This window comes from Sapajus apella, unplaced genomic scaffold, assembly GCF_009761245.1.
Source record: "Sapajus apella isolate SASKATOON/1434 unplaced genomic scaffold, GSC_monkey_1.0 scaffold2, whole genome shotgun sequence".
NCBI classification, from domain to species: domain Eukaryota; kingdom Metazoa; phylum Chordata; class Mammalia; order Primates; family Cebidae; genus Sapajus; species Sapajus apella.
This window is the reverse complement of record NW_022436942.1, coordinates 28,549,441-28,559,734: the sequence shown is the minus strand read 5'-3', so window position 1 is coordinate 28,559,734 and position 10,294 is coordinate 28,549,441.

Here is a 10,294-nt window from a genome sequence, read left to right as displayed (position 1 = left end):
GGAGGTTGAGGCAGGAGAATTGCCTGAACCCAGGAGGCGGAGGTTGCGGTGAGCCGAGATCGTGCCATTGCACTCCAGCCTGGGTAACAAGAGCAAAACTCCGTCTCAACCTCCCGAGTAGCTGGGATTACAGGCACGCGCCACCATGCCCAGCTAATGTTTTGTATTTTTAGTAGAGACGGGGTTTCACCATGTTGACCAGGATGGTCTCGATCTCTTGACCTCGTGATCCACCCGTCTCGGCCTCCCAAGGTGCTGGTATTACAGGCTTGGGCCACCGTGCCCGGCTCACAAATGATTTTTATGTGTTGACTTTGTGTCTTGCAATTTTGCTGAAATTATTAGTTGTAACTTTGTGGCATCTTTAGAATTTTCTAAATATGAGAGCATACTGTCAGCAAATAGAGGTAATTTTATCTTTTTTCCAATTTGGATGTCTTGTATTTCTTTTCCTTGCCTAATAGCTCTTGCCAGACTTCCCACATTAAATATTAGTGGTGAGAGGGGACATCCTCACCTTTTTTCTAATCTTAGAAGAAAGGCTTTCAATCTTTCTCCTCTTTCTCCACTGAGTGTCATATATGAAACTACATATACAGAAAGACAGGGTCTTGCTACATTGCCCAGGCTGGAATGCAGTGGCTATTCACAGGCATGATTCCACTACTGATCAGCATGGGCGTTTTGATCTGCTCCTTTTCTGACCTGGGCAGTTCACCCCTCCTTAGGCAACCCGATTGTCCCCCACTCTGGGAGGTCACCATATTGATGCCCAACTTAGGAGACACCTGATTAGCATAGCACAGTACAGCCCAGAACTTCTGGGCTCAAGCAATCCTCCTGCCTCAGCTTCCTGAGTAGCTGGAAATACAGGCATGTGCAACCATGCCCAGGTGACTTTTATTATATTGAGGTAAATTCCTTATATACTTATTTTGTTGCTACTGTATTAATCCAAAATGTTGGGCCATAGTTTTCTTATTGTGTTTTCGTCTGGTTTTGGTATTAGAGTACCGCTATAAGCTCCTCTCTCACTTCTACTTTTGCTGCATCCCATGCGTGGTATGTCGCATTTTTGCTTTCGTTTCCAGATATTTTCTAAATTCACTTGTGTTTTCTTCTCTGACCCATTCATTAAGAGGGCACTGCTTAGTTTCCACAAACTTGTGGACTTCCTTATTTTCCTTCTGCTATTGATTTCTTGTTTTGTGATTAGAAAATATACTTCGTATGATTTCAACCTTCTTAAATTTGTCAAGATTTGTTTTATGGCCTAACATGTGGTCTATCTTGGAGAATGCTCCAATAGTATTTAAGAATATGTATCCTGGGGCTGGGCACAGTGGCTCACACTTGTAATCCCAGCACTTTCAGAGGCTGAGGCAGGTGGATCATGAGGTCAGGATATTGAGACCATCCTGGCCAACATGGTGAAACCCTGTCTCTACTAAAATACAAAAAAATTAGTAAGGTGTGGTGGTGGGCACCTGTAGTCCCAGCTACTAGGGAGGCCGAGACAGAATTGCTTGAAGCTGGGATGTGGAGGATGCAGTGAGCTGAAATTGCACCATTGCACTCCTGCCTGGGGACAGAACGAGACTTGGTCTCAAAAAAAAAAAATGTGTATTCTGCTGTTGTTGAGTGGACATCAGTTAAAGCCAACTGGTCTATACTGTTGTTCATGTCTTCTGTTTTGTTGTTGAACTTCTGTATGGTTGTTCTGGTCATAAGAGTATTATGTCTCCTGTTATTATTGTGTTGCTGTTAATTTCTTCCCTCAGTCCTACCAAAGCTTCACCTATTTGGGAGTTCTAATATTAGATGTGCATATATTTGTCATTGTTATATGTTCCTAATGAATGGATCCTTTATCATTACACAACATCCTTTCTTGTCCTCCTGACAGTTTCTACTTAAAGATTATCTTATCTAATTTTACATATGGCCACCCCAGTCTTTAGCTTCCCATTTATGTGGAAGTGTTTTCCATCCCTTCACATTTAGATTTTGTGTGTCCCTAAGTCTAAGGTAAGTCTCTTGTAAAGAGCATACAGTTGGATCCTTTTTAAAAAATCCATTCAGCCAGTCCATGTCTTTTAATTAACATGTTCATCACATCTACCTTTAAAGTAATTGCTGATAGGAAAGAACTCACTACAGTATTGCCATTTTGTTGTTTTTTGTATGTCATGTAGCTTTTTGTCCCTACTTTCTTTCTTTGCTGTCTTCTTTTTTGTCTTGTTGTGTGTGTTTGTTTTTTTGTAGTGACATGCTTTGGTTCATTTCTCATTTCCTTTTGTGTATATTTTGTAAGTATTTTCTCTGTGGTTACCATTGCAATTAAACACTTTAACTTGTAACATTCTATTTGAAACAGCTAATGACTTTATTCATGTATAAAAACTCTACTCTTTTACATCTCTGTCCCCTCCACTTTGTAATAACATAATTTTCTGTTTTTATAATGAGTATCCATTCACTCAGATATATAATTACTTTTTACACTTTCGTTTTTTGTATTCAAAACTGGTGCCTGGGCATGGTGGCGCATACCTGTAGCCCCAGTAGGGTGAGGCAGGAGGATTGCTTGAGCCCAAAAGTTCATGACCAGCTTGGGCAACAAAGCTAGAACCCATCATTAAAAATAATAGATGATAAATTTTGTGATGGAATTAAAAGTGATTTACACACCTACATTACAATATTATAGGACTGTATATATTTCTATGCATTTACCTTATCAGGAACTTCTATACTTTGAATATATCATCCTATTCCCTTCTAGTCTGCAAGGTTTCTGCTAAGAAACCTGCTGATAATTGATTAGGAGCCCTCTTGTACATGATGAGTGCTTTTCTCTTGCTGCTTTAATGGTTCTCTGTTTTTGATAGTTTGTTATGATGTGTCTTGGTGGTCTCGAGATTTATCTTTGCTGGCATTGAGTTTCTTTTATATGTCAATTTCTCTCATATCTAGGAAATTTTTTTGCTGTTATTTCTTCAATAACAGCAATATGTCTTTTTCTCTCTTTATCTTCCTTCTGAAACTCCCATAATGTTGTTCTATTTGATGGTGGCCCATAAGCCCCTTAGGCTTTCTTCATGTTTTTTCATTCTCCTGTGTCTCAGCAATTTTGAAAGTCCTGTCTTTGAGTTCACTGATTATTTCTTCTGCTTTTCCAAGTCTGTTCAATCCCTCTAGAGATATTTTGTCAATTCACTTATTGTATTCTTCAGTTCCAGAATATGTTTGGTACTTCTTTACAGTTTTTGTCCCTTTAATGATATTTTCAATCTGTTTATGCATCATTTCCTTGGTTTTGTTTACTATCTATGCTCTATTTTAATTAGGCATTCTTATAACAATATTTCTGAATTATCTGGCACCTCATTTACCTCCATTTATTTCAAGTGGATTTCTGGAAATTTAATTGGTTTCTTAAATGTGCCATGTTTCCATTTCTTTGTATGGCTCATTAATTTTTGTTGGGATTTAGTATTGAAGAATCAGCCATCTCACCCAGATTTTCTGATCTCGTTTTATCAAAGACTTTCTTCATTCAGCCTGGCTAGAGATTCTGTAGGCTTCTTAAGCCTTTTCAGAAAATGCATCCTCTTTAGGCTAGTGTGTGAATTCTACTTTAAGAGGTTTGCGGGATTTCTAATCAGAAGCTACCCATGCAATACTGTGGTGTCTTGGGTGCTATAGCAAGTCATGGTACTGGAGCTTCGCCTAGTGTCTGTCTGCGGTACTGCAGACTCCAGAGCAGCTTGTTCCCAGAGATTACAGCTGGTGCCCCCTTCCTGTTAGTGCTCAGATTGAGGCAATATAGAAACCAGTCCCTCAGCCAGGTCCCTAAAACTTAGAATGTTGGATATATGTTCAATTCCTTTCTCTCTTCAGGTAGAAGATAGAAATTTGAAGATTTCCTTCTAATTGCTCCATGCTGTGCAGGGGTTGGGGGCTGGGAGGCTCTGGCAAGAGACAGGGCACTGAATTTTCCTACTGGCTTTGATGCCATTGATTGCAGTCTCACCTGTGGTAAAGCAACCTGTAACTGGTTTCTGGATTTCTCACAGAGGAATTTGGTCGGTCTATCATTGTTAAATTCATTTATCCATGATATAAGAAGGGTCTTGGGCTTACTCTTTTAAAGACCATTTCTGGGATGGGCACAGTGGCTCATGCCTGTAATCTTCACACCTTGGGTGGCCAAGGCAGTAGGATAACTTGAGTCCAGAAGTTCAAGACCAGCCTGGGAAAGATAGTAAGACCTCATCTCTACAAAACATTTTAAAAATATACCAGGCATGGTGGTGAATGGTTGTAGTCCCAGCCACTTGGGAGGCTGAGGTGGAAGGATTGCTCGAGACTGCACCAATCCTTCCACTTGAAGGTTTGGTTGAGGCTGCAATGAGCCATAACCGCATCACTGCACTTCAGCCTGGGTGACAGGGCAAGACCCAATCTCCATAAACAATTTTTTTTCTCCTTCTCTCAGCTCTCTTACCTCACAGGCTGTCCTCTCAGACTTCTTTATTAAGTCATTCTAATTTTCTCTATCTTAAAAATAGGAGCGCCTCAGGGTTCAGCCTGCTGACCTTTTAACTATCGTCCGTGAGCTCATCTGGTCCCACTGCTTTAAGTACTATTTATACACCCATACTTCCCACAATTCTATCTCTAGCCCTGACACTAACCTTGAATTCCCAATATGTATATTCATATAACTACTTGAGGTGTCCAGAGGGTGGTCTGTTTTCTCAAACTCAACATATCCAGCATGAAATTTTTGATACCTACCCCCTCAAAAGTTTCCACCCTGTTCCCCAATCTTCTTTTATTTCAGTATTAGATGACTTATTTTTTCCTTCTTCCTTTTCTTAGGTCAAAAACTTTGGAGATTTTTTTTTCCCTCATATTCACCCATACAGCAACAGATGAAGTTAGGTATACCTTAAAAATAAACTCAGAATCTTTGTTTCCACTGCTATTACCCTAATCTAATAAACTATACTTTTTTCTTTTACCCATATTAAAGCCTTTGCTTTAATTCCAATTGGTCCACCTGCTTCCACAATTGTTCTCTAACAGCTTATTTTTCAAATAGCAACCAGTGATAAAATGTAGGGTTATACCTTATCTGCTCATACCCTTCCAAATTTTGTCATACCATGAAAAAAGCCGAAATATTTACCATTCCCTATAAAGCCCTACAAAATTACGTCCCCAAATATCTTCTTGAACCCATTTCTGACCATTCTTCTCTTCCCTCATTCTACCAGCCTTTTGCTGCCTCAATTACATTTTAGTGCACTTGCAGGATTATTTCTGCAAGAATGTTTTCTCTGGCCAGGCATGGTGGCTAACACCTATAATACCAACACTTTGAGAGGCCAAGGTAAGTGGATCACCTGAGGTCCAGAGTTCAAGACCAGCCTAGCCAACATGGTGAAACCCCATCTCTAATAAAAATATAAAAAATTAGTTGGCATGGTGGCGGGCGCCTGTAATCCCAGCTACTCTGGAGGCTGAGGCAGGAGAATCACTTGAAACCAGGAAGCAGAGGTTGCAGTGAGCCGAGGTAGCACCATTGCACTCCAGCCTTGGAAACAAGAGTAAAACTCTGCCTTAAAAAAATAATAATAATAATAATAATAATAATGGTTTCCTCCCTGATAGCCACATGGCTATCACTCCCTCTCTATTTTTTCAGCTCTGTCCAAACCACACTGTATAAGGCTCTTCCCTACAAACATATGTAGTAACACCTTGCTTTTATACTGCTTTTTTTTTTTTTTTGAGACGCAGTCTTACTCTGTCGCCCAGTGCCCAGGCTGGAGTGCAGTGGTGCCGTCTCAGCTCACTTCAGCCTCTGCCTCCTGGGTTCAAGCAATTCTCCTGCCTCAGCCTCCCAAGTAGCTGGGACTACAGGTGTGCACTGCCACGCCTGGCTAATTTTTTTGAATTTTTAGTAGAGATGGGTTTCAGCATGTTGGCCAGAATGGTCTTGATCTCCTGACCTCATGATCCACCTGCCTCGGCCTCCCAAAGTGCTGGGATTATGGTGTGAGCCACCATGCCTGGTCTACTGCTTAATAATTTTAACACAAACTGATATATTTTATCATTGTCTGTCTTTCCTCACTAAAAATAATCTCCAAGAGAGGAAGGATGTTATGTTACATTCATTGTTGTATTCATTTTGGCACCTGGGTATGCAACCAGAATATTTGTTAAATGAGTCCTACCTGGAGAGAGATGCTATCTATATCCTATCTGATTTAGATCCCATACTGACCTCATATAAACTCTTCTTCCAAGACATAAGACATCCTGAATACTGCAGCACCACCTCTTTTTGGCTAACCCTGAGAAGTGTATATATGTGAAAGCCCAAAAAATTAAATGCCTGAGCTACATCTTTTCTATATAATATTCAACAAGATCTCAGACATAGCAGATTGGGAGCCCTACAGATTGAGCAAAATAGCTGGGCACAGTGGCATGCACCTGTGGTCCCAGCTACTCAGGAGTCTCAGGCAAAAGGATCACTTGATCCTACAAGTCCAAGTCCAGCCCAGGCAACATAGTAAGACCCTGTCTCTAAAAAAGATTAAAATATCCACTGCTGAAGCACTCCAAGATGGCCGAATAGACATAACTCCAGCACACAACACCCAGCAAGAGAGACGCAGAAATCCAGAGATCTCCTAGCTCCAACCAAGGTAACAGGGGCATTTGAACGGGTCTGGTCCAACGGTGACCAAAGCCCAGGCAAGGCAGAGGGAGGCGGGGAGGGGTGCTGCTTCACCCAGAAAGTGCATCTGACCAGTGAGTTGGAGGCTCCCCCCTGGCACTCTGGTTCAGATACAGCGCTTCCCCCAAAGCCTCAGCAATACACAGAACAGGGGATCTTTGCCAGTCAAGCACTGGGAATTACAAGCGTGGAGTTGAATAACAATCGAGGACGGTGTCCCAGATTGGTGCACAGACCTAAACAGACACATAAGCCCAAAAGCTGGCCGGGAGAACCTGCAGACTGAGCTATCACCCCTTCCCCCCGCCCGGAAAGAGGAGGAGGTGTAAGCGGGAGGACGGACAGAGCAGCTCATCAGGCCCTACCCCAAAACTGGAGAGGAAGCTGAAAGGTGGAGACGGCTGGGTGCAGCTGGGCGGGTCCCTACCTTCCCCCACAAACTCGATGGCTGAAGCTCTGACTCTAGCAGGTTGCACAGCCAGTGCCACAGTCTGAGCTGAACCCTGAATGATCCAGCCCAGTGGAGGAGGGCCACGATCCACCATTAGAGGGGTGGGAATGGGCTACATATGTTAACAAAAAACACAGGAAGCCTACCTAGCAACGGGACAGCGTTCTTGACCAACCAGCAGTGCCTACAGGTCAGCGGAAGAGGTGGGCCTAATCTCCCAGTATAAACAAAAATGACACAGGAAGCTACCCAAGTAACCTGAAGGAGTCCCTAGAAACCCAGTAGCACCTGGACAGGCAGACAAGAGACCTCATCAGGCAGCTCGCTGACACCATAGACAGGTAAACCCAAGAAAATGGGAAAAAACCTGCTTAAAAAAGATGAAACCATCAAAGACCAGAACACCTCTTCTCCTTCAAGGGATCACAACATAACCGAGAAAGAATATGATGAATTGACAGAAACAGGCTTCAGAAGATGGATAATAACAAACTTTTCTGATCTAAAGGAACATGTTCAAACTCAATGCAAAGAAACCAAAAACTGTGAAAAAAGGTAAGACGAAATGCTAACTAGAATAACCAGCTTAGAGAAGAACATAAACAACTTGATGAAGTTGAAAAACACAGCACAAGAACTACATGAAACAAACACAAGTTTTAATAGCTGAATTGATCAAGCAGAAGAAAGGATATCGGAGATTGAAGATCAACTCAATGTAATAAAATGAGAAGGCAAGATTAGAAAAAAAAAGAGTAAAAAGAAATGAACAAAGCCTCCAAGAAATATGGGATTATGTGAAAAGACCTAAACTACGTTTGATAGGTGTACCTAAATGTGACAGACAGAATGAATCCAAGCTGGAAAACACTCTTTAGGATATTATCCAGGAAAACTTCCCCAACCTAGCAAGGGAGGCCAATATTCAAGTCCAGGAAATACAGAGAACATCACAAAGATATTCCTCAAGAAGAGCAAACCCAAGGCACATAATCGTCAGATTCACCAGGGTGAAATGAAGGAAAAAATGCTAAGAGCAGCCAGAAAGAAAGGTCGGGTTACCCACAAAGGGAAGCCCATCAGACTCACAGCGGATGTCTCAACAGAAATCCTACAAGCCAGAAGAGAGTGGGGACCAGTATTCAACATCCTTAAAGAAAAGAACTTTCAACCTAGAATTTCATATTCAGCCAAACTAAGTTTCATAAGTGAAGGAGAAATAAAATCCGTTATGAACAAGCAATTGCTGAGAGATTTCATCACCACCAGGCCTGCTTTACAAGAGCTCCTGAAAGAAGCACTAAACATAGAAAGAAACAACCAGTACCAGCCACTGCAAAAACATACCAAATGGTATAAAGCATTGACACAATGAAAAAACTGCATCAACTAACAGGCGAAACAACCAGCTAGCATCAAAATGGCAAGATCAAATTGACACATAACAATATTACCCTTAAATGTAAATGGGCTAAATGCCCCAATCAAAAGACAGACTGGCAAACTGGATAAAAAGTCAAAACTCATCAGTGTGCTATATTCAGGAAACCCATCCCACAAGCATGGATACACATAGGCTCAAAATAAAGGGATGGAGGAAGATTTACCAAGCAAATGGAGAGAGAGAAAAAAAAAAGCAGGAGTTGTGATCCTAGTCTCTGATAAAATAGACTTGAAACCAACAAAGATCAAAAGCGACAAAGGAGGACATTACATAATGATAAAAGGATCAATGCAACAAGAAGAGCTAACGATCCTAAATGTATACGCACCCAATAATGGAGCGCCCAGATACATAAAGTAACTTCTTAATGACTTACAAAGAGACTTAGACTCCCACACAATAATAGTGGGAGACTTTAACACTCCACTGTCAATATTAGACGGATCAATGAGACAGAAAATTAACAAGGATATCCAGGACTTGAACTCAGACCTGGACCAAGCAAACCTAATAGACACTTACAGAACTCTCCACCCAAAATCCACAGAATATACATTCTTCTCAGCACCACATCACACCTAATCTAAAATTGACCACATAATTGGAAGTAAATCACTCCTCAGCAAATGCAAAAGAATGGAAACCATAACAAACAGTCTCTAAGACCGCAGTGCAATCAAGTTAGAATTCAGAATTCAGAAACTAACTCAGAACCACACAACTTCATGGAAACTGAACAACTGGCTCTTGAATGCTGACTGGATAAACAATGAAATGAAGGTAAAAATAAAGATGTTCTTCGAAACCAACAACAACGAAGACACAAAATACCAGAATCACTGGGACACATTTAAAGCAGGGTCTAGAGGAAAATATATAGCAATAAATGCCCACATGAGAAGAAAGGAAAGATCTAAAATTGACACTGTATCATAAAAATTGAGAGAGCTAGAGGAGCAAGATCAAAAAAACTCAAAACCTAGCAGAAGGCAAGAAATAACTAAGATCAGAGCAGAACTGAAGAAGATAGAGACATAAAAAACCCTTCAAAAAATCAATAAATCCAAGAGCTGGTTTTTCGAAAAGATCAACAAAATAGACGGACTGCCAGCCAGATTAATAAAAAAGAAAAGAGAGAAGAATCAAATAGATGCAATAAAAAACGATAAAGGGGATATCACCACTGATTCTACAGAAATACAAACCACCATCAGAGATTACTACAAACATCTCTATGCTCACAAATCAGTAAACCTGGAGGAAATAAATTCCTGGACACTTACACCCTCCCAAGCCTAAACCAGGAAGAAGTCAAAACCCTGAGTAGACCAATAACAAGGGCTGAAGTTGGGGCAGCAATTAATAGCCTACCAACCAAAAAAAAGCCCAGGTTCAGATGGGTTCACAGCCGAATTTTACTAGACATACAAAGAGGAGCTGGTATCACTCCTGAAACTATTCCAAACAATCCAAAAAGAGGATATCCTTCCCAAATCATTTTATGAGACCAACATGCTCCTGATACCAAAACCCAGCAGAGACTCAACAAGAAAAGAAAACTTCAGGCCAACATCCATGATGAACATAGATGCAAAAATCTTCAATAAAATACTGGCAAACTTATTGCAACAGCACATCA